This window comes from Staurois parvus, unplaced genomic scaffold, assembly GCF_062004578.1.
Source record: "Staurois parvus isolate SC_StPar_1 unplaced genomic scaffold, SC_StPar_1.0 ptg000308l, whole genome shotgun sequence".
Classification (NCBI taxonomy): Eukaryota; Metazoa; Chordata; class Amphibia; order Anura; family Ranidae; genus Staurois; species Staurois parvus.
Window position 1 is genome coordinate 554,533 of NW_028318104.1, and position 25,666 is coordinate 580,198.

The following is a 25,666-nucleotide window of genomic DNA, read 5'->3' on the forward strand; positions in this document are numbered from 1 at the left end:
TAGTCAGCACTGACTGGCACTGTTAGGCAGCACTGACTGGCACTGATAGGTGGCACTGATGCACACTGATAGGCGGCACTGATTGGCAGCACTGATAGGTGGCACTGATTGGCATTGATAGGTGGCACTGATTGGCATTGATAGGTGGCACTGACTGGCACTGATGGGTGACACTGAAAGGCAGCTCAGATGGGCACTGATATGTGGAATTGATGTGGCACTGATGGGCACTGACAAGAGGAACTGATGAGCACTGACACAAGGCACTGATGGACACTGACAGGTGGCACTGCTGGGGATACACTGATCATCAGGGCACACTGATCATCAGTGCCTTGATGATCAGTGTAGATGTCCCCTCTGTGGAAAGCCTATTACTGGCTCTCCTCTGTCAGTGTGACAGCTCGAGAGGAGAGAAATGCCAGTAACTGGCATTTCCCTGTTTACATGTGATCAGCTGTGATTGGACACAGCTGATCACATGACCGAGCCGCCATCTTCGGCTATTTCCGTGATCGGCTGTGTCCAAGGGACACAGCACACCGCCGATCGCCGCGCTGCACGCTCCCTGAGCCGCGCATGCGCGGTGAGAATGGGAGGACGCCATATGACGTCCTCCCAGAACGGGAGAACCGCCTTGAGTCCATCATATTACTATATGGCGGGTGGGAGGTGGTTAAAGAAGAAATATTGATTTATGGACACAAATTTTTGCAGTTTTTTTATTTATTTATATAAGTTAATGGACTTTATGTTGGACACTTATTCACATATTTTTTTCACTGATCGAAAAATATTTTTAATTAAATTTTTATTGATTTATGCGACATATTTATTTTTTATTATTTGGCATCTATTTTCTGTGTTCACTTGTTTACAGATATATCACTTTGAAGAGCGCTGCGTTTTGGTGTCTTGATGAGCAGGATGGTGACTCTGGATTCTTGTATGAAGAGTGATATCAGATTCCATTATCACCATCAAAGACTTCACTGTATATGTGATAATTCCCAGGAAATTCAGGCCGTCTTGGATACCACACGCGGTCCAACACCGTATTAGGGGACGATTTTCTTCTTGTTCCATACTTGTTTCCAAAATTTTGTTCAACTCATATATATATATACCGTATTTTTTGCTCCATAAGATGCACTTTTTCCCCCTCAAAAAATGGGGGGAATGTCTCTGCATCTTATGGAGCGAATATGGAGCGTCCGCCCCGGTATTCCCCCCTCACAGCCGTGTTAGAATACCGGGCCGACCGCTCGGCTCTTCTGTGCAGCAGATCCTGCTCCTCGGTCCAGCTGTGTCCTCATCACCTCATCATCTTCAGTGTGGGCACCCGGCTGTTACAGCTTGCGGCTTCACTGCTGGGAGCCCACTGCGCATGCGTGAGAAATGCTGCACTTTGTGAATGGTCCCGTAGTCTTCTGGGACCTGTCATGTGTCCTAGAAAACTACGGGGAGAGAGGTGATCGCAGCAGAAGTGGGAGCGGGTACCTGTCAAATTTGGGTACCCGCTCCCCAAAGGTCCGCAGTCTCTGGTCATCTCCTGTACTATGTCTGCAGTCTCTGGTCAACTCCTGTACTGTGTCCGCAGTCTCTGGTCATCCCCTGTACTGTGTCCGCAGTCTCTGGTCATCTCCCGTACCTTGTCCGCAGTCTCTGGTCATCCCCTGTACTATGTCCGCAGTCTCTGGTCATCCCCTGTACTGTCCGCAGTCTCTGGTCATCCCCTGTACTGTGTCCGCAGTCTCTGGTCATCTCCTGTACTGTGTCCGCAGTCTCTGGTCATCCCCTGTACCGTGTCCGCAGTCTCTGTTCATCTCCTGTACCGTGTCTGCAATCTCTGGTCATCTCCAGTACTGTGTCCGCAGTCTCTGGTCATCCCCTGTACCGTGTCCACAGTCTCTGGTCATCTCCTGTACCGTGTCCACAGTCTCCGGTCATCTCCTGTACCGTGTCCGCAGTCTCCGGTCATCTCCTGTACCGTGTCCGCAGTCTCCGGTCATCCCCTGTACCGTGTCCGCAGTCTCTGGTCATCTCCTGTACCGTGTCCGCAGTCTCTGCTCATCTCCTGTACTGTGTCCGCAGACTCTGGTCATCTCCTGTACGGTGTCCGCAGTCTCCGGTCATCTCCTGTACCGTGTCTGCAGTCTCCGGTCATCTCCTGTACCGTGTCCGCAGTCTCTGGTCATCTCCTGTACCGTGTCCGCAGTCTCTGGTCATCTCCCGTAACGTGTCCGCAGTCTCTGGTCATCTCCCGTACCGTGTGCGCAGTCTCTGGTCATCTCCCGTACTGTGTCCGCAGTCTCTGGTCATCCCCTGTACTGTGTCCGCAGTCTCTGGTCATCTCCCGTACTGTGTCCGCAGTCTCTGATCATCTCCTGTACTGTGTCCGCAGTCTCTGGTCATCTCCTGTACTGTGTCCGCAGTCTCTGGTCATCTTCTGTACTGTGTCCGCAGTCTCTGGTCATCTTCTGTACTGTGTCCGCAGTCTCTGGTCATCCCCTGTACTGTGTCCGCAGTCTCTGGTCATCTCCTGTACTATGTCCGCAGTCTCTGGTCATCTCCTGTACTATGTCCGCAGTCTCTGGTCATCTCCTGTACTATGTCCGCAGTCTCTGGTCATCTCCTGTACTATGTCCGCAGTCTCTGGTCATCTCCTGTACTGTGTCCGCAATCTCTGGTCATCCCCTGTACTGTGTCCGCAGTCTCTGGTCATCTCCTGTACTATGTCCGCAGTCTCTGGTCATCCCCTGTACCGTGTCCGCAGTCTCTGGTCATCTCCTGTACTATGTCCGCAGTCTCTGGTCATCCCCTGTACTGTGTCCGCAGTCTCTGGTCATCTCCTGTACTATATCCGCAGTCTCTGGTCATCTCCTGTACTGTGTCCGCAGTCTCTGGTCATCCCCTGTACCGTGTCCGCAGTCTCTGGTCATCTCCTGTACTATGTCCGCAGTCTCTGACCATCTCCTGTACTGTGTCCGCAGTCTCTGGTCATCTCCTGTACTGTGTCCGCAGTCTCTGGTCATCTCCTGTACTATGTCCGCAGTCTCTGACCATCTCCTGTACTATGTCCACAGTCTCTGACCATCTCCTTTAGTATGTCTGCAGTCCATTGGTTCAGAATATTTTTTTCTTGTCTCCCTCCTCTAAAACCTAGGTGCATCTTTTGGAATGTAAAATACGATATATAAATATATGGATATATATAGAATGTATATCGATTATATATGAATCTGGGCTACTTGAATGTGTCTCTTAACATGGCATATACAATTAGTACAATAAACATCCCCCCTTTTAAAAGCCAACCATTTATTTAATGACACCATGTTCCAAATTATTCTGCAAATTCTATTTGTCACAAAGATGAAATATTTTGTGTTTTAGTGTAACTCATGGATGTCATTGTGTGTCAGGGCTCTTTTGATCACTGTAAACAATCTCGGACACCTGTGATCATTAGATTGGCCGGTGAGCCCAATTGAATGAAAAACTACTAAAGGACGGCGTTCCACATTATTAAGCAGAGCACCATTTTCCAGCAATATGGGGAAGAAAAAGGATCTCTCTGCTGCTGAAAAGAGTGAAATAGTTCGATGCCTTGGACGAGGGATGAAAACATTCGATATTTCAGGAAAACGTAAGCGTGATCATCGCACTATGAAGAGATTTGTGGCTGATTCAGAGCACAGACGGGTTGGTGCAGATAAAGGCACATTGAGGAAGATTTCTGCCAGATCCATGCATTGGATCAAGAGAGCAGCTGCTAAAATCCCATTACATAGCAGCAAACAGATATTTGAAGCTGCTGGTGCCTCTGGAGTCCCACGGACATCAAGGTGTAGAGTCCTCCAGAGTCCTGCAACTGTGCAGAAACCTTCTATTCGGCCACCACTAACCAATGCTCACAAGCAGAAAAGGCTGCATTGGGCAGAAAAATACATGAAGACTCATTTTCAAACAGTCCTATTCACTGATGAGTGCCATGCAACCCTGGATGGTCCAGGTGGATGGAGTAGTGGATGGTTGGTGGAAGGCCACCCTGTTCCAACAAGGCTGCGACGTCAGCAAGGCAGTGGTGGAGTCATGTTTTGGGCCGGAATTATGGGAACAGAGCTGGTCGGCCCCTTTAGGGTCCCCGAAGGTGTAAAGATGACCTCTGCAAAGTATGTGGAGTTATTATTATTATTATTATTATACAGTATTTATAAAGCGCCAATAGTTGGCTCAGCGCTGTACGTTACAAAGGGGGACAGAACATGTGACAGAACAATACCAATACAATGCAAAACATGAGGGGATCGAGGGCCCTGCTCTTTTGAGCTTACAATCTAGGAGGGAGGGGGTGGTGGCACAGGAGGAGATAGCTGTGGGGGATGGAGTGGTAGGAAGAGTGGAGGAGGTCGGCAAGTTAGCAGGGAGTGGGGTAGGCTTCCCTGAAGAGATGGGTTTTCAGGGTGCGCCTAAAGGAGAGGAGAGTAGGTGATAATCTGATGGGTTGGGGCAGGGAGTTCCAGAGGATGGGTGACACCCTGGAGAAGTCCTGGAGGCGGGCATGGGAGGAGGAGACCAGGGAACTAGAGAGAAGGAGGTCTCGTGAAGAGCGGAATGTGCGTGTTGGGCGGTACTTGGATATTAGGTCAGTGATGTAGTTCGGGGCAGTATGGTGGACAGCTTTGTACGTCAGTGTTAGGATTTTGAATTTGTTCCTTTGCTCAATCGGAAGCCAGTGGAGGGATTGGCAGAGGGGGGTGGCGGAGACAGAGCGGTTGGAAAGGTGAATGAGTCTGGCAGCCGTATTCAGGATGGACTGAAGCGGGGATAGCCAGCGGCGAGGCAGGCCAGTGAGGAGGGAGTTGCAGTAGTCGAGTCGTGATATGATGAGGGAGTGGATGAGCTGTTTAGTGGTTTCTGGGGTTAGGAACGTGCGGATTTTGGCGATGTTGCGGAGGTGGAGTCTGCACGAGTTTGTTAAAGATTGGACTTGGGGCTGGAAGGATAGGTTGGAGTCCAGAGTGACACCCAGTACTCTGGCCTGCAGGGCAGGTTTGATGGTAGCGTTGTTGGATGTGACTGAGAAATCAATGGGGGGTGGTGTCCGGGCTGGGGGGAAGACAAGAAATTCGGTTTTGGAGAGGTTCAATTTAAGGAAGTGGAGCGACATCCAGTCTGATATGTCGCTCAGTAGGTGTGTGATTCGGGCTGAGACCAAGGGGGTGAGGTGGGGGGTTGAGAGATAGATTTGTGTGTCGTAAGCATAAAGGTGGTAGTTGAAGCCGTGAGAGTGTATGAGTTGGCCAAGGGAGGAGATGTAGATGGAGAAGAGAAGGGGCCCGAGGACAGAGCCTTGAGGGACCCCAACAGAGAGGGGGAGTGAGGGGGAGGTGGTAGCATTATAGGTAACGCTGAAGGAGCGTTGTGACAGGTAGGATGAGAGCCAGGAGAGAGCAGAGTCTCTGAGGCCGAGGGAGTGTAGTTTTTTGAGGAGGAGGGGGTGGTCGACTGTGTCGAAGGCCGCAGAGAGGTCAAGGAGTAGGAGCACTGAATAGTGGCCATTAGCTTTGGCGGTTAGCAGGTCGTTGGAGAGTTTGAGTAAGGCAGTTTCGGTGGAGTGTAGGGGACGGAAACCGGACTGTAGGGGATCGAGGAGGTTGTTGTCGTTGAGGTGAGAGCATAGGCGGGTGTAGACTAGGCGCTCGAGGAGTTTAGATGTAAATGGGAGCAGGGAGATGGGTCTGAGGTTGTTCGGGTCATTGGGGTCCAGGGAGGGCTTTTTAAGTATGGGGGTGATGTGTGCATGTTTCAGAGGGGAGGGGAAAGTGCCTGAGGAGAGGGAGAGATTGAAGATGTGGGTGAGGGAGCGTAGGATGGAGGAGGAGGAAGGTCGTAGGAGTTGTGAGGGGATAGGGTCGAGGGGGCAGGTGGTGAGGCGGGCATCAGAGAGGATCTTGGAGACTTCCTCGATGGTAGTAAGGTCAAAGGTGCGGAGTGTGGGGGGAGCTTCAGTATGAGGAATGTAGGGTGGGGTGGAAGAGGAGGTCAGAGCAGTGGTGGGGCCGTGGGAGAGGGGTGATGAGGGGGTAACTGAGTGAGGGTGAAGGGGGTTGGAGAGAGTTTGAGCAGCGACGAAGTCCCTGCGGGTTATGTCGAGGGGGAGGGGGGACAAGGGGGTAGCTGTGTGAGAGGGGACGGGTTGAGAGGGCATGTGAGTTGCGGCAATGTCCTTGCGAATTGTGTCAATCTTGTTTTTGAAGTGATTGGCAATCTCAAGGGCAGTGAGTGAGGTGCTGGGTGGAGGTGGGGGTGGAGAGAGTAGAGAGTTGAAGGCAGAGAAGAGTCGGCGAGGATTGGAGGAGAGGGCCTTGATGAGGGTCAAGAAGTAGGCCTGTTTGGCAGCATGGAGGGAGGAGGTGTAGGTGCGGAAGGCAGATTTATAGCGGGTGAAGGCTTGTTGGGATTTGGTTTTGTGCCATAGTCGCTCCAGGGCACGACTTTGTCGTTTGAGGGTTTTGGTGTGATCAGTCTGCCAGGGCTGGAGCGGTCGGGGTCTGATGTTGCGTGTGGTTAAAGGCGCTAGTGAGTCAAGGGCTGTTGAGAGCGCATTGTTGTAGGCGGTCAAAGCCAAGTCGGGGCAGGACAGGGGGAGGATGTGGTCATGGAGTTGGTCAGCTGCAGAGTGGAGGGAGGCAGGGTTAAGGTTGCGGAGGTTACGGCTGGTAGTAGTGTGACATTTGGAGGGGTAGGCATTGGAGGACGAGGAGATAGAGAAGGTGATCAGGTTGTGGTCAGAGAGAGGGAAGGGGGTGTTAGTGAGGTTGTGGGGAGCGCAATGACTGACCACTCTCTTCCCTGGTACAGAAGGAAGAACTATGCTTTCCGTAATAAAATCATCTTCATGCATGACAATGCACCATCTCATGCTGCAAAGAATACCTGTGCATCAATGGCTGCTATGGGGATAAAAGGAGAGAAAGTCATGGTGTGGCCTCCATCCTCCCCTGACCTCAATCCTATTGAGAACCTTTGGAGCATCCTCAAGCAAAAGATCTATGAGGGTGGGAGGCAGTTTACATCCAAAGAGCAGCTCTGGGAGGCTATTCTGACATCTTGCAAACAAATTCCAGCAGAAACTGTCCAAAAACTCCCAAGTTCAATGGATGCCAGACTTGTGATCTGCTATCAGATAAGGGCTCCTATGTTACAATGTAACGTGACCGCTTCAAATGTTTACAAAGTTACAATGTTGGGAAAAGTTTGATTGAAATTGCTTTTGATTTCAGTAAATCTGCTGCAAACACAACAAATGACAATTTTCAGTTCTTTACAACCTAGAAAGTGTATGGAAACTTCCTGTGCGGAATAATCCGGAACAAAAATCCTGTTATCATTAGGAGGTTTGTGCAATAAAATGTGAATTGTCCTCTTCTAGTTGTCACCTGAGAATTCTGCCGACTGTTATTTACATCAATTATTGAGGGAAATGAGGAAATATCATCTGCAGAATAATTTGGAATACGGTGTATATTTAAATACTGTATAGGAGAAACAAACATTGTATTGCCGGCAATTTTGCGGACAGTGAGAGGGAGGTCGGAGATCGCGGTCCATCTCACTTTGGTCACACAATTACTATGTAATCTATGATAGGATCGTAGTAACATCAGAGGTGTACTTAGGTTTTGTGCTGCCCTAGGTAATACAAACATTGGACACCCCCCCTCCCGGCGAAGAGAGCTTGCCACCAACCAACACCAGACCCCCCCCTCGGAGAGAGCCTGACAGTGACTAATAACAACACCCCTGCCCCACCCCCACCCGAGAGAGCCTTCCACTAATGCCCCACCCCCGACAGAAAAAAAGACACTCACCTTCACAGCTCTGGACACCCCCCCCCCCAACGGAGAGAGACTAAAGGTGACCAACAACACTCCTGCTCCACCCCCACCCGAGAGAGCCTTCCAATAACACCCCACCCCAACCCCTGACAGAAAAAAAGACACTCACCTTCACAGCTCTGGACATCCTCCCCCCACGGAGAGAGCCTGATGGTGACCAACAACACCCCTGCTCCACACACACCCAGGAGAGCCTTCCACTAACACCCCACCAACAGAAAAAAAGACACTGACCTTCACAACTCTGGACATCCCCCCCATGGAGAGAGTCTGATGGTGACCAACAACACCCCTGCTCCACCCCCACCCACGAGAGCCTTCCACTAACACCCCCCGACAGAAAAAAAGACACTCACCTTCACAGGTCTGGCTATCCCCAGGAATGACAGTGGGACTCTGCATACACCATCAAGCAGCCCACAGCCTTTCTCAGATCCCACCTGGTCCCCATGTCCCTCCTCCAGGGGCCAGTGCTGCCCATCTAAAAAAATTCCGCCCTAGGCAAATGCCTTGTTTATCTTGTGGTAAATATGCCCCCGAGTAACATAAGCACTTATTATCCAACTCACTCTGTGCTGGAATCCAGTTTGTTCAGATTGAATTTTCTTGGTGTACATTCCGTGTAGAGCGTGGGCCAGAACATACACAGCCCTGTATGCATAGGAGGGTATAGATGTATAATTAAAAAATATTATAGAAATATTTACATCTGTACAATGTCTGAGAGGGCGAGAAGTGTAACGTTGTAAACATTTATTTTTGTCCGGATTTGGGGAAAGGCACAAAAGCGAAGAAATCCCAATATCTTGCAGTATTGGGTCAGTTAAGCAGCTGGAGAAGTTGACACCAACATCATGATGATTGAAGTTCACGCGTTTCATTTGTGGCCACTGAAATATGAAGGTGCAGCTGACTGATTTAAACTTAGCATAGAAGGCATTTAAGAATTTACTCCACGACGGCGGGAAAATATATGTGATAGTTTCTATAGTAGAGGGTATAATAGAAACAAAATGAGAAAAGTACGCTGTGAAAGTTCCACACATTACCACGACTTTAGCTGTTGATTCATTCATCATCTTTACGTTCCGATAATGATCTTCAAGATGTGAAGTGCTTTTAAAGATATAATGTGTGCAGATCCCGTGTTGGCTCATCATCCTGCTCAGTTCTTGGGCCTCATCATCACTGCTGCCATCCCATGATGATATTATTCCAACCCAGTTCCACCCAAAATGCTTCAAGAAATGTACAACAGCCGTATAATAGGCCCGATTGTCCGGTGTCATACGGAATAAAGTTGGATACATTCTTCCATCACTCCGGGGAGGGTGAGAGATTCGATAACTAAGCTGGATGATACGTTGGGAGATATTTTCATGGGATGGTATTATTATCATTCAAACAAAGAAAATATATAAATGACACACAAAGATCTCTATCATATTTTAATGGTTGAACTGGATGGACTTTTGTCTTTTTTCAGCCAGACTAACTATGTAACTATATTTATTTTCTCTGTTCTAATAAAAAGAAGTACTTGCCAGAATTTATATCCAAGAGATCTAAGTAGATGACGGCACACAATGCCTACTTACCTTCTACACCCTCACATTCAGCCCTTAATTCACCTACAACTCCTCATTCTAAGGCTACATAGTTACATAATTAGTCTGGCAGAAAAAAGACAAAAGTCCATCCAGTTCAACCATAGAAAAAAAAAGAGTTATAATCCTACACCCACAGTTGATCCGGAGGAAGTCGGAAAGAAAGAGTCTACCAGCTATACTATGTAGCATTGAAAATGATCAGTCCAGTTGACTGCCTGTCTCAATTCTTGAGGCCCTAAAATTCCAGGACAGTACTAATACCCCCCCCCCCAATGACCCCTTTTTTGGAAAGCTGGAGAGAGAGCTGGAGTACTCTTAAAGGAGAAACTATTTTTGTCCCCATATGTACATAGTTGCTAAGGAGTTTGTCCTCAAGTTCACAGTTCCCTTGGGCATCCCATACACCCCTCAACCCCTCCGAGTTCTAAACCCCTAAATAAAATTACAAAACCAAGATCAAAGACTGTTTTCTGACTCCAGTGTGCAGAATGTGGAAGAAAATGCGTGTTGCCTGGCTGTGCAGAGCATTAGAGGGACTCAATAATTGTTATTGCTCCTGCAAAGCAAAGTGTAAAAAAAAAAAAAAGATTACTAATCACCCCCCCAGAGTAGTACAATGTTACCAACTGCATTTAAAAAAATATTTAAAAATGTAAAAATAAAATAAAAAATACTGCCCTGAGAATTTTAATTTTTTTTTAGGTTTTTTTTTTTAACAGCTTGCCAACTGCCTGCCTACAATCTGCGGGCGAGTGGTGGGTCTGGGCAAAGCGATGTATCCTTACGGCACTTTCTATTTTGGGGTGTATCTGCACCCCCACTGTCCCCCCGTCAGTCCAGGGAGAGAAGAGAGAACACCGCACTGTGAGTAAAAGCGCTACAATTTACACACACACGGTGGATTAGCACATTAACTCCCCTGGCGGTATTCCCGAGTTTATTTCAGGGTAAAGTTTCAGTACCACAAGCGGTGACCCCCCCCGAGCTACACTCGGGCTTACCATGCGGTGCTGCTCTGGGATCTGTTCTTCACTTACCTTGTCCTGCGCTCCCGCGATGTCCCTCCTGCAGTGTCCCCGGCAATGTCCTCCGGAGGATGCCGGCATCTCTCATCTGGGTTCCGTCCCCTACGAGCGTCAGGACGTACGGGGGACGGAACTGGCGGGAAATTTGAAAATGTCAAAAAGTGACATTCACTAAATTCACTAAAATCACATAGTATAACATTCCTGTATCAAACCATTTCACATACATTTTGTCCCGAGTGCTTTGTCCGGCGCCCTGCCTGCATTTTTACTGTTCTTTCTGCCTGGAAACTGAGAAACGTCCATGGCGTCCAAAAAGCGTCCCTTTAGGTCAGATGCGGTTTTAGACCGGCTAGAGAACAGCGATAGTAAATCAGAACCACTTGCAGAATTGAGTGATAATGATTGGTGGGGGGAATTCCTCATCAGACACTGAAAACGATTCTGCGACTGAGCTCAGCGATGTGCGAACTTGGTGCTATATTTCACATTTCAGTGTTTTTGGTTTTATTATATTATTGAATTAAATTTATTATTATTATATTATTATTTTTTAGGATTATTTATTAAATTATAATTTATGATTTCGTGTTTCAAATTTTATCCTACCCGGGATGTTTACTAGACTCTTGTTCGGACAGATTTCAGTGAGTTATTCCTAAAAATTACAGGCCTACAATAAAAAAAATACATATTTCCGTGAAAAAAAAGTTCTACTTTGAGCACAGAAATATGGACATAATCAGACTGCTAGGGAGGTTAACCCTTTGATCACCCCGTCACCCAGCCACTGGCATTAGTACAGTGTCAGTATATAGAATTTTTCACTGTTCACTGTATTCCTGCCACCAGTGACATCAGATGATATCAGGGTCAGTTAGCGCCCCTCCCAGCCAGGGTCAGCCAGTGTTAGATTGCCCGCACACTATAGGTCACTGATCTCCCCCATTACTAGTACAGTGTCACTATATGAACCACTGATGTATTATACATGGAGATCATATCCCACTTATGTATTATACATGGAGATCATATCCCCCTTATGTATTATACATGGAGATCATATCCCCCTTATGTATTATACATGGAGATCATATCCCCCTTATGTATTATACATGGAGATCATATCCCCCTTATGTATTATACATGGAGATCATATCCCCCTTATGTATTATACATGGAGATCATATCCCCCTTATGTATTATACATGGAGATCATATCCCCCTTATGTATTATACATGGAGATCATATCCCACTTATGTATTATACATGGAGATCATATCCCCCCTTATGTATTATACATGGAGATCATATCCCTCCTTATGTATTATACATGGAGATCATATCCCCCCTTATGTATTATACATGGAGATCATATCCCCCCCTTATGTATAATACATGGAGATCATATCCCCCCTTACGTATTATACATGGAGATCATATCCCCCTTATGTATTATACATGGTGATCATATCCCCCCTTATGTATTATACATGGAGATCATATCCCCCCTTATGTATTATACATGGAGATCATATCCCCCCTTATGTATTATACATGGAGATCATATCCCCCCTTATGTATTATACATGGAGATCATATCCCCCCTTATGTATTATATGTGGAGATCATATCCCCCCTTATGTATTATACGTGGAGATCATATCCCCCCCTTATGTATTATACATGGAGATCATATCCCCCTTATGTATTATACATGGAGATCATATCCCCCTTATGTATTATACATGGAGATCATATCCCCCCTTATGTATTATACATGGAGATCATATCCCCCCTTATGTATTATACATGGTGATCATATCCCCCCTTATGTATTATACATGGAGATCATATCCCCCCTTATGTATTATACATGGAGATCATATCCCCCCTTATGTATTATACATGGAGATCATATCCCCCCTTATGTATTATACATGGAGATCATATCCCCCCTTATGTATAATACATGGAGATCATATCCCCCCTTACGTATTATACATGGAGATCATATCCCCCTTATGTATTATACATGGTGATCATATCCCCCCTTACGTATTATACATGGAGATCATATCCCCCCTTATGTATTATACATGGAGATCATATCCCCCCTTATGTATTATACATGGAGATCATATCCCCCCTTATGTATTATACATGGTGATCATATCCCCCCTTATGTATTATACATGGAGATCATATCCCCCCTTATGTATTATATGTGGAGATCATATCCCCCCTTATGTATTATACGTGGAGATCATATCCCCCCCTTATGTATTATACATGGAGATCATATCCCCCCTTATGTATTATACATGGAGATCATATCCCCCTTATGTATTATACATGGAGATCATATCCCCCTTTATGTATTATACATGGAGATCATATCCCCCCTTATGTATTATACATGGTGATCATATCCCCCCTTATGTATTATACATGGAGATCATATCCCCCCTTATGTATTATACATGGAGATCATATCCCCCCTTATGTATTATACATGGAGATCATATCCCCCCTTATGTATTATACATGGAGATCATATCCCCCCTTATGTATTATACATGGAGATCATATCCCCCTTAGGTATTATACATGGAGATCATATCCCCCCCTTATGTATTATACATGAAGATCATATCCCCGTTATGTATTATACATGGAGATCATATCCCCCCTTATGTATTATATGTGGAGATCATATCCCCCCTTATGTATTATATGTGGAGATCATATCCCCCCTTATGTATTATACATGGAGATCATATCCCCCCTTATGTAATATACGTGGAGATCATATCCCCCCCTTATGTATTATACATGGAGATCATATCCCCCCTTATGTATTATACATGGAGATCATATCCCCCCTTATGTATTATACATGGAGATCATATTCCCCCTTATGTATTATACATGGAGATCATATCCCCCTTATGTATTATACATGGAGATCATATCCCCCCTTATGTATTGCACATGGAGATCACATCCCCCTTATGTATTATACATGGAGATCATATCCCCCCCTTATGTATTATACATGGAGATCATATCCCCCCTTATGTATTATACATGGTGATCATATCCCCCCTGATGTATTATACATGGTGATCATATCCCCCCTTATGTATTATACATGGAGATCATATCCCCCCTTATGTATTATACATGGAGATCATATCCCCCCTTATGTATTACACATGGAGATCACATCCCCCTTATGTATTATACATGGAGATCATATCCCCCCCTTATGTATTATACATGGAGATCATATCCCCCCTTATGTATTATACATGGTGATCATATCCCCCCTGATGTATTATACATGGTGATCATATACCCCCTTATGTATTATACATGGAGATCATATCCCCCCTTATGTATTATACATGGAGATCATATCCCCCCTTATGTACTGTACATGGTGACAAATGCACAAAGCTTTATTGAGGCAAACTGATGACAGTCACCGAATAGGGGAGTTTGCAGGGAGGGTGAATACGCCAGTCCAGGGCCACACATAAGGACCAACCCAATTAAAGTCCAGCACCGAGAGCCAAGGGAGAGTCTCTGTAGCAAGTAATCCAACAGGGGGGGTTGGTGTGAGGTCAGCACAAGAACAGTTCAAGTGAAGCAGGCAGAGGGCTTGTACGCACGGATCCCTGGAGTCTAGCAGACAGTCTTTCCCAGCTCTGAGAGAAGGGGGGGTCCTAGCAAACCTTGGGTCTCTGACGAGCCTGGCCACGGAAAAGGTCCTGGCCGCAGCTCAGGCTCCTTCCAGGCTCCTTCCATCAGCTACACAGAAGTGAATACCTCGGGAGTCTAGCATCAGCTTCTTAAAACTGGTCGGACCCCCCCAGTCACCTAGGCAACCGGGGGGAGGTGTAGGGGGCCCGGAGGTAGGGTGGCTCTAGCTTGTCTTAGGAATGCGTTTCATCTCAGCAGAAGGGGGGAGGGGCACGGATGAGAGACAGCAGAGAGACCAGGGACAGAGCAAGGGGCTGAGAGGGGGGCAGCTGTGACAACGATATTGTTTTTGCACTGGTTTGTGGATGTCCCGGCACCCATAATGGGGCCTGGATGCTTCATAAATTGATACTGAAGGCTGCAGCCTTGTCTGTTGCGGATCTGCATGTTCTACTGTCTAGACAAATAATATTAAGGGATGTCTTTCCACTGTATACTTTACTGCTGATAGATATCATTTTTGTTTACCATGGTAATCCAGTGTATTTCACATAACGTCCAGGGTTTCAATTCACCAAATAAACGCAAAACAGCGATTTAAAATCAAAAACTGTAAATGTGATTGAAGACAAAATAATAATCAGAATAATAGTTCCATCAATCAATTAATAGTCCAATAATAGTGATATCGTGATCAGAAATCATCAAATAGTGACTTTCCGTGAATCCTTCAACCAATTAGGATGTGCGCTCACTTCCTTCTATGCCTATAAAATAGGCTATAAACACTTGTGGTTCACATTTCCTGGAACGTGCCAAAATGGAATGGATGTTGGGTACTTCCTATGAATGACAATGCTTTCCCCTTGTGTGCTGGATATCCCTGCAGGGATTGCTCCCTCCTTCAGCTGCAAAAGATCACTTGCTTTCTCCTCCTTAATCGTTCCTCAGTATCAAAGAGAAATTGAAGACGTGTTTGCATGGAAATTGAACCATTCTCTGCGACCCCCACATATCTAGAAGTTACGCACTAAATCTGGCGCTCTTTCCTCTCTTCCTCAAGAAGTTCTGGGTATTTTTAAAACATTTTATTCCAACCTATTAGCTTCTCCACAATCAAATTCTGTTCCACCATCCGACTCATGGCTGGATTCTATACCCCTCCCTTCTCTCACACCCTCTCAGATGACCTCTCTCAATGCCCCCCGCACCTTGGAGGAAATATCCCATGTGATTAGCGCACTAAAAAGTTCCACCGCAACCAGGCCCTGATGGATTTAGTGCCAATTATTATAAACACTTTGCCCCAACATTGGCTCCCTTTTTGATGACTTTATTTAATGATGTTTTGCAGGGAGGCAGGTTCCCTGAGGAGATGCTATTGGCTAACATGTCTTTATTACCCAAACCACTAAAAGACCACCATCTGCCCCAAAACTATAGGCCAATCTCAGTGATGAACAATGATTTGAAAATATTCAGCCGTATTCTGGCAGATAGGTTGGCCCCCATTATCTCCTCTTTGGTCTCTCCAGACCAATCGGGTTTTATCCCAGACAGACTAATCACAGACAACATTCGCCTCACATTAAACGTCATTCAGGATGCCAATTTGCACTCTAAAGAAGTTTTGTTACTGAGTCTGGACACTAACAAGGCCTTCGATAGTGGTCTTTGGCCTTGTTTTCATTGCTGCATGGAATGGGCTTTAGTGAGGAGTTTCTATCTGGTATTCATGCCTTATACGACTCTCCTAAAACAAGGATAAGGCTTCCCAGCTGTAACTCTGAATTTGTTACATTGGGCAGAAGTACCCGTCAGGGCTGTCCTCTTTCACCCTTACTATTGGCGCTAGTGTTGGAACCCTTGGCAACTGCAATAAAATCACTCGGATATCTCTGGTTACCCATTATTGGTTTCGCATTTCAAAATTTGCATGTATGCTGATGATGTTATGCTTTTCCTTACCAACCCGTGACCTTATTGCCTAATTTATGCACAATATTGAATGACTTTGCTATGGTGTCAGGTCTTACTGTAAATTTTACCAAATCAGTGATTATGCCTGTCAATGTTCCTGATTCCCTGAGAGCATCTCTCCGTAATTATTTTCCATCTCGTTGGGCCACGGATCGGATTTCCTATTTAGGTATCAATCTTACTCCCAGATACTCAAATATGTTTGCTGCTAATTACCCACCATGTGTGTCGTGCCTCTCTACTCTATTGAAAATATGGCTCATTCCTGGGCAGAGTCACGGCAGTCAAAATGAATATTCTGCCTAAACTACTTTATCTATTTAGAGCACTCCCAGTCCCTGTCCCGAAAACGTTCCTAGATCGCTTTCAGCGGCTGATTAATAATTTTATTTGGCCTAACAAACGTCCCCGTTTTACCTCATCGGTTCTGTACCGGTCGCAATGGACAGGAGGCCTTGGTCGTCCCAATTTTTGGCTCTACTACCTGTAAGCCCATTTTACACAATTATCACAATGGGCGACTGTTAATTCCCAGATCCCATGGATCAGATTTGAATCTCAATTTATACGTCCATTTTATTTGCCGGATATCTTGTGGTCCAAAATGCCCCCTCGATCGTTAATTATTTATAACTCTATTGTGGCCCATTCATTGACACTTTGGTCCCGATATAAACTTAAATTAAATCTGGTCTCTTCTGTTTCCCCAGGTGCATCGTTTTTGGTGACCCTAATGTCATTACAGCATTTTCTTTTCCACAGGCGTTTCGTTGGTGATACCATAGATCCTTTATCAGGTTGTCTGACTTTCAAAGAGGAGGATCTTATATTACCTTTGAGATGCTGCACGTACTTTTTGATGTTCCACTCCGGGAATATCATCGTTTTCGACAGATTAGACATTTTTTAATTCACATTTTGGCCTCATACCTTCATCTCCGATTTCGTTCTTTGAACGTATTAGTCATAACTCTCCTAGGGGCAAAGGTCTTATCTCTGATTTGTATCACCAATTCCTGGTCAGTTCCTCTCCCACACCTCCTTCATATAGACAAAAATGGGAAGCGGATAGTGGTGTCGCCTTTTCGGATGAGGATTGGGACTCCATGGTGGATACCATATGTAAGAGCTCCAGATCCCTTTCTGTCCGTGAGACTGCCCTCAAGGTATTAACCAGATTGTATTATACCCCATCAAGACTACACATCCTGTACCCACAGACGTCCCCCTTATGTTTCCGCGGCTGCGGCCTTACCGGTACTTTGGTACATACATTTTAGGTTTGCCCAACTTTTCGGGCTGGGGAGCCCTGTACGGAGGCCGCCAATTTTTTTTTTTCGGTTGTTCAGCAAAACAATTAAAAACAAAAATCTAAAAAACAGTTATGAAATACCACCAAAAGAAAGCTCTATTTGTGTGAAAAAAAGAATGATACAAATTTCATATGGGTACACCGTTGCATGACTGAGTAATTGTCATTCAAAGTGTGACAGTGCTGAAAGCTGAAAAACGGAAAATTGAATTCAAATACTTCCCGTAATTTTCCTTTCCTGACAAGCTCCATGGCAGCACAGCTGGGTGAAGCCCTGCCCACCCTCTGCCTGATCAGGATGTAACTCAATAAATTTTTGACCCACCTCAGCCTAGGCGTTCCGTAATGCGTACTACTAAACTGGGTGGGATTTATGCTGCCATGGAGCTCATCAGGAAAGGAAAATTACGGGAAGTATTTGAATTCAATTTTCCATTTTCCTGATGGCTCCATGTCAGCACAGCTGGGATTTAACTAGCCACACACAGGATGGTAATGCATATACAATTTAATTTCACCTGGAAGCAGATGCCAAGACACCCTGCCAAAATCAGCAGTAGTCAAAGCCGCAGGTTCTATACAATAATGAGTCATGAAGGTATGGACAGAAGACCATGTAGCCACTTTCCATATTGTTTTCGGGGAAACTCATCCCACTGCTGCCCATGAGGTTGAAACCTCTCTAGTGGAATGTGCTGTGACCCCCTAAGGCACAGGCAACCCTCTCGTTCTGTAAGCTAAAGAGATGGTCTGGACCATCCAAGCAACGATTACTCTACTAGAAGCCCTCACTTCCTTTTTGTTCACCATTAGGGATGGTGAAAAGATGCTCTGACTTCCTGAGCACAGAAGTAGCATCCACATAGTCTCTCAATGAGTGCCCGACAGCCAATGGACTTGGTTCCTGAGAATTTTCCGAAAGGAGCATCGAGAGTGTAATGTCTTGCGTTATGTGAAACCTGGAGGCAACTTTGGGTACGAATCCTAGCATAGGTCTAAGCACGACCCCATCCAGAAAGAATGACATAAAGGGTTCTAAACCCTAAGGCTGCCAATTCTGAGACTCTTCTGGCTGATTTTATCGCCACGACAAATGCTGTTTTCAGAGTAAGATGCCATAGTGAAACAGGATGACTGAAGGTGTCTGATGAGAGGAAGTCCAACACCATTGGCAAGTCCCATTTTGCGAAAATCAGAGGCTTGGGTTGTTTTTGGTGGATAGCTGCTGTCAGGGCTCTGTCCTCGGCAGTTGTTAGGAGACTTGACACCCCTGTCAGTACCTTGCATGGCTGGAGAAGTTCACATTGGCTCAAATTTGGTGACAAACGGCTTTTATAAGGAAGCCCTGTCCTACTCTCAGGTGCTGGTTAATCTCTGGCTTCCCAGTACCTTGTTCCTGTGCTATTGTGATCTGTGATTTCCTGATACTGACTTGGCTTGCTCTTGGCCCTGTCTTCTCTGCATAACCCCTGATCTGACCTCAGCTTGGCTAATGGATATTCTCTCTTGCTCTTCTGTGTATTACCTCGGCTATCCCATATGATTATGTCTGCTCTGATCTCCACCTGGTAAATGACCTTGGATTTGAACTGGCTATCCTGTGATCCTCTGTTTCCTGGAAGGCTTGTATATCTTGTACAGGCACCATCTGCCTGCAGACCCCATCTCAGTGCATCAGCTGTGCTCCAGGGTGGACCACCAATGAGCACTCCTACAGGCGATCTGTGCCACTTTGGGCCTGACTCCTGCTGTCCCACTTTCAGGGGAGTCTGGAACTTAGCCACTAGGGAAGCCCTCTCTCCATTGGCCTCTAACATCAGGTATGTGATAGTATCAACCAGCCATTATGTCTGAGGCCAAGAGAGGTGCTTCCGCATTAGAGGAAGGCACAGATGATGGCACCTACGCAAGCAGTTAAGGATCTGCAGGAAAGATATTTTCAGCTAGAAGGGCGTCTTCACTACCGCTGCGACTTCTGCAGACCAGAATCCGTTGGCTAGTCCTATCCCTACAGTTGCACCAGGCAGTTCGTCTTCCACTGCTACACCCGCTGTGGTGCTACCACTTCCAGAGCCAAGGGTTCCCACTCCTGAATGCTTTCTTGGGGACCAATGTAAATTTGGAGCCTTCAAGAACTCTTGTGAGCTGTATTTTGCACTGCAACCAAGGACTTTTCACTTGAGGCAGGTAAAGTGGGGTTCATCATTTCCCTTCTATCTGGCAAACCTCAACCAGGGGCACACAGCCTACTAGATCAAAAGAAACCAGCACTCAATTCAGTGATCACATTTTTTTAACTTATGGCGGCTCTCTATGATGACCCCCAGAGGACCTCCACTGTTGAATCCACCCTTCATGCTCTACAACAAGGCCAACAGCCTGTGGAGGACTACATTGTGGAATTCCACAAATGGTCAGCTGATACCGGGTGGAACGATGCAGCCCTAAAATACCAGTTCTGTCTAGGCCTGTCCAAGTCCCTTAAGGATGAATTAGCTAGGGTGGAAGCTCCCTTCTCCTTGGAGAACCTAATGCAGCTCTCTACCCAATTAGATCTATGGCTACGGGAGAGACGTTTGGAACGTACCCAAACCTTTCGTCCTACGTGGATTCTGCCGAGGGTTCCAAGACCAGTGGCTTCTGCCCCTATTCCTCTGCTCATCTGCACTTCTGAAGTAGAATCCATGCAAATTGGCCTTCTCTGACCTGCTTTAACTCCAGTGGAAAGATTACGCAGACGACAAGGCAACCTATGCCTTTACTGCGGGGCCATGGGCCATTTCTTGTGCAACTGCCCAGTGCGACCAAGTAAGTGCAGCCAGCCTCATCCTTCATATCTCCAGTTATCCGGAACCTTAAACACCCATGTTATTCTACCCATGTCATTGCAGGTAGCTGGAAAGTAAGTCAAGTTGCAGGCAATCGTTGATTCGGGAGCCTGTAGTTTTTTCATGGACATCAACCTTTCCAAAAACGTAGGTATTCCTCTTCTTCCTAAAACACAAAGGCTCGATGTACTACTAGCAGATGGCACTACTCTTGGTACCCAAGAAACCATTCCCATCCTAGCAACAACTGACTCTGGCCATCAGGAATTCATCCGCTTCGATGTCCTTAGATCTATGTTTTCCTAGCCATCCTAGGAATACCTTGGTTGCAAGCTCACAACCCACAAATCAACTGGCTCAAGAAAGAAGTCACCTTTCCATTAATTTACTGCCTTCAGTACTGCGGCACCTCCACACCCACCAATTCTCCTGTGTGCCGCTCAGTTCAGCCTACTTCAGATGCCAGTCAATCCGTTCCCCCTGCCTACCACCATTTCGATAAGAAGAAGGCCGGAACTTTACCATATCGATCATATGACTGCCCTATTGAGCTGCTTCCAGTGGAAGAAATACCGTTTGGGCAAATCTTCCCATTGTCCGAACTAGAACTGGAAGCCCTCCAGCAATATATCAACGAGAACCTCACCAAGGGGTTCATCTGTCCCTCTTCCTCACGTGCTGGGGCAGGTATTTTCTTTGTTGAGAAAAAAGATCAGTCTCTCTGTCATGGGTTCACCCACGCCATGCCCATAGTGACTAGCTAACCAAGACGCACACGTGCGGCCGTGACTGGGAGTAAGAAGGAATAAGGAAGACTGAACTTTGATTATATAAAACCGTATATAAGATATACTTTCACAGCCCTCACTACCTCTTGGCCACCACTAGAGGGAGACTCCAATCCAGATGGCTGACCACACACTGGCAGATACAAATCTTACATACAATCTGGTGCACTAATTGTTGAGGAGCAGCTTAGCAATCACACACCCTTCTAGGATCCCTACAGCTATCCCAGCAGCCTGTGGTGGAGGAAGTGGGCGGAGCTGCTGTTCAGGTAGTGTGTGCTCTGTGAGGTCCTGCTAGGCCTCAATCTGAGCCAGGGACTAAATTTCTGGCACCACCCAGGAGAGAATGGCGGAGCCTGGCCATGATCTGGGAGGAGGAGGAGGAGGAGGAGGGACCTCTGGGGCTGACCTGTCAGCCATTGAAGACCTGGGAAAAGGCCCTAAAGGAGGGGAATCGTATGCGGCTTATCGGGCCCTGTGGCCGCCCATGTGGCAAGGATCAGGAAGGAGGAAGACAAGCTGGTCAGAATGAGAAATGACCTCCGGAAGTTCAAGTCATCATATGATCGTGTGTGGAGCACAAAGCGACAGTCTATGAAGCCGGAGCTGGAGTGTATGGAGCAGGCAGTGCGCCAGCAATGTGATCTAGTGGAGGCCCTGAAAGCATCCAGCGGGTTCATGCGGGAGAAATACATGAACGAGGAGTGTTTCAGGCAGTCTCGTGACAGATCAGGGGAAGTGAGCAAAGTTACTTCTCAGCGTGCTGGAGAATGTTTGAAAGTGGAGGGTGAGTTGGAACCCATCCCCCCTCAGCAACAGCGGCTAGATTGGGGATCCCAGGTGGAGCAGGAGGAGGAGGTTGGTGCCATGGAATTCATGACTGCATTAGAATCCCCCCTGCATGGACGGCAGTTTGCATATTCATCTGATGACACTGGTGATGAGGCAGACAAGTGCCCTAGGCCATTGAAGCCAAAAAAGACTGAGAAATCGTTTTTTTTTAAAGCGGGAAAAACTTCCCAGCAAGCTGGAAAACAATTGCAAATCGCAGGAGGGGAAGGCGGTGAAGCCGCAGTTGACAGCCTCTCCAGCTGCGAGGACTGTAAGTGATGTGTCGGACATTTGCTTGGTTGTTTGTGACATATCTGCAGCAAATGCAAATGTGAATAATATGGGTTCTTCATGTGAGGCCAATTTGGTTGGTGCAGTGTCTGCTTCGGCCAACATAGCCCCATCCCAGCTCAAGGCCCCGTCTCAGCCCCAGCTCCAGGCCCCGTCTCAGCCCCAGCTCCAGGCCCCGTCTCAGCCCCAACTGCAGGCCCCGTCTCAGCCCCAGCTCCAGGCCCAGTCTCAGCCCCAGCTCCAGGCCCTGTCTCAGCCCCAGCTCCAGGCCCTGTCTCAGCCCCAGCTCCAGGCCCTGTCTCAGCCCCAGCTCCAGGCCCAGTCTCAGCCCCAGCTCCAGGCCCAGTCTCAGCCCCAGCTCCAGGCCCAGTCTCAGCCCCAGCTCCAGGCCCAGTCTCAGCCCCAGCTCCAGGCCCAGTCTCAGCCCCAGCTCCAGGCCCAGTCTCAGCCCCAGCTCCAGGCCCAGTCTCAGCCCCAACTGCAGGCCCAGTCTCAGCCCCAACTGCAGGCCCCGTCTCAGCCCCAACTGCAGGCCCCGTCTCAGCCCCAACTGCAGGCCCAGTCTCAGCCCCAGCTCCAGGCCCAGTCTCAGCCCCTTCTCAGCCCCAGCTGCAGGCCCCGTCTCAGCCCCGGCTGCAGGCCCGTCTCAGCCCCAGCTGCAGGCCCCGTCTCAGCCCCAGCTGCAGGCCCCGTCTCGGCCCCAGCTGCAGGCCCCATCTCAGCCCTGGTTGCCAAGGGAGCCCTGAGCTATTCAGCGGCTTTAAAAAATAAACAGGGGGTAGCAAGACCATGGGAAGGAGGAAGCCCCCCCCCAATAGAAGGGAGGTTGTTGACAGAATTCTGGATATGGGCTTCAAAGCAGTAGACAATTTTGCTTTTATAGCCCCGGTGGGGACCGGGGAATATGACGTATCATTTGTGAACCCGGAGTGCCTAGACTTGTTTTGGCAAAAATATGAAAACGAGTGGAAGGGGACCCCCAGGTGGGAGGGCCTTACTCCAAAAGTTGTTTCTAGGCAGCCCCTTGTTAAAAACCGTTACAATCCTGGTCAGGAATGAGTAGATCCCCTCTGCAGACATTATAGTATGGCTAAAGTGGTTTGGGGAAGTGTTAGCCCCCCTTTTGAAAATCTTGGACGATCGTGGGATCTGGACTGGGGGATGGACAGCGACTGTAAAGCTGCAGGTGGAGAATAACATGGTAAAGCATCTCCCATCTTCGACCTTCCTTGGGAAGGATAGACTAATAGTCTTTTACGCTGGGCAGCCGAAAGTCTGCCACCGGTGTGGCAACAAGGGGCACTTCACCTCAAGTTGTGAGGTCTTGAAATGCTCATTATGCCAGGGTATTGGTCACGTAGCCCATGATTGTAACCAAATTCGGTGCAACCTCCACCTCTGTCACCCCCCTCTGCCTATCCCTCCACTGGCTCCCTATCGCCCAATGCATCAAATTCAAACTACTCACTCTGACCTACAAAGCCATTCACAACACTGCCCCTGACTACCTCACCAACCTGATTCCCAAGTACCACCCTACCCGTACCCTTCGCTCCTCACAGGACCTCCTTCTATCTTGCCCCCTGGTCTCCTCCTCCCACACACGTCTGCAAGACTTCTCCAGGTCCTCCCCCATCCTCTGGAACTCACTACCCCAATCCATCAGACTGTCACCTTCCCTCCTCATCTTCAGGCGCTCCCTGAAAACCCACCTTTTTAGGGAAGCCTACCCCACCCTCACCTAACTGCCGCTCTCCTTCATTCCTCCTACTACTTCATCCCCCACAGCCACTTCCTCCTGTACCACTACCCCCTCCCTCCTAGATTGTAAGCTCGAAAGAGTAGGGCCCTCTAACCCCTCATGTGCTGTTTGTAGTTGCTGTACTGTTTCATGTATTGTCCCCCCCCCCCTCTATTGTACAGCGCTGAGCAAACCCTTTGGCGCTATATAAACTCGATGTAATGTAATGTAACCTCTGTCAGGTTTTTGGGCATTCCTACAACCAGTGCCCTGAGGCACTACATAATCTATCAGGTATTGCTGAGGAGTTAGCCAGGATGGATGCAGAGGAGGCGGGTGCGGGCCCAACTCCTGATGGGGCAACTGCTCCAGATGCCCTGGTGCCAGGTGCACCATGTGTAACCCCTAGTGTGCCTGTAACCCCCCCTGTTGTGGTGTCTTCCCCTGTCTCTGTGTCCCCCCAGGTGTTGTCTGCCCCTCCTCGTGTGTGTCCCCCTGTTAGTTCCAAGTTGGGTGAAGCAGCTAAGGGGGCAGGGGTGTGTAAACTATTTGTAGTCCCCCCACCAGTTTTGCTCCCGCAGTGTCGCAGAGGTCGGACAGGGGGCTCAGCGGCATCTAAGGGTCAGGTGAAGGCTGGGCAGGAGAGCTTAGTCCTTGGAGAGGAAGGAACAGCTAAAAAGAGTAAGGAGGGTGTGTGGTCTTTAATGGGGAAGGGAAGCAGAAATAGGGCAGTGCTGTCCCCTTCTTCAGTTTCCTGACTGGAGGTTGAGGTTATATCTCTTGAGAATAAGTTTGGGGTTCTTTCAGGGGAAGAGGGAGACACTGGAGAGTCTCTTCCCCCATGGAGGAGGAAGAGGCTGGAGGGTCCCTTAAAAGGACTAGACCCCCAGCTAAAGCTGAGAAAACCTAAGTTAAGAAACGCTCATCTCAACTACCTTAATGGCAGTTCCCGCTCCGATAAAGAGATTTCCAACCATTGATCAACATGAAGCTCTCAGCCCCTCTGTACAAAGCCTGAAGCCATCCAATGAACCTCCACTCCAGGCCATACCTGTCAAGGAGAAGCCAGAGGTACTTGTGGTTGCCCCCCGATCAAAAGCCTTAGCTTGATCCAATGCCAGCAAGTGCTTCCCACATCCATCAGCCCTGCACTGCTCCAGAGCCTTCCGGACAGCTAACACCGCTGAAAAAGTACTCCTGCCCTGGACCGAGTAGTGCTGCTGCTGTGATAGTAGACCATCTGCCACTGACGACAAGCACCAGAAAAGGATCTTGGCCAGGATCTTTCTACTGACATTGAACAGGCTAATTCTCCATCGTCGTAGGGTCCTTACCTTTTGACAGCAAGATCACAGCTGACTTCCTCATGGAGGGAGGGAGTGAACCCTCATGCAGACAGCAGTTAAACACCTCCGCTAGGTGAGGTGCCAAGCTAGATTTGAAAGTCTTAAAAAACTCCACTGTCAACCCATCTGGCCCTGGTGTCTTTTTAATGGCCAGACTGTCTATCGCTTTGGCAACCTCTTCAGCTGTGATCTCACTTGTCAAACTTGTGGATGGGGTGTTATTCTCCTAACCTGGTGTAGAGTTCAGGAAGCTTGACATCTCTGCCCGGTCAAGGTGCTTCTCTTTCAAAAGATCCTCAAA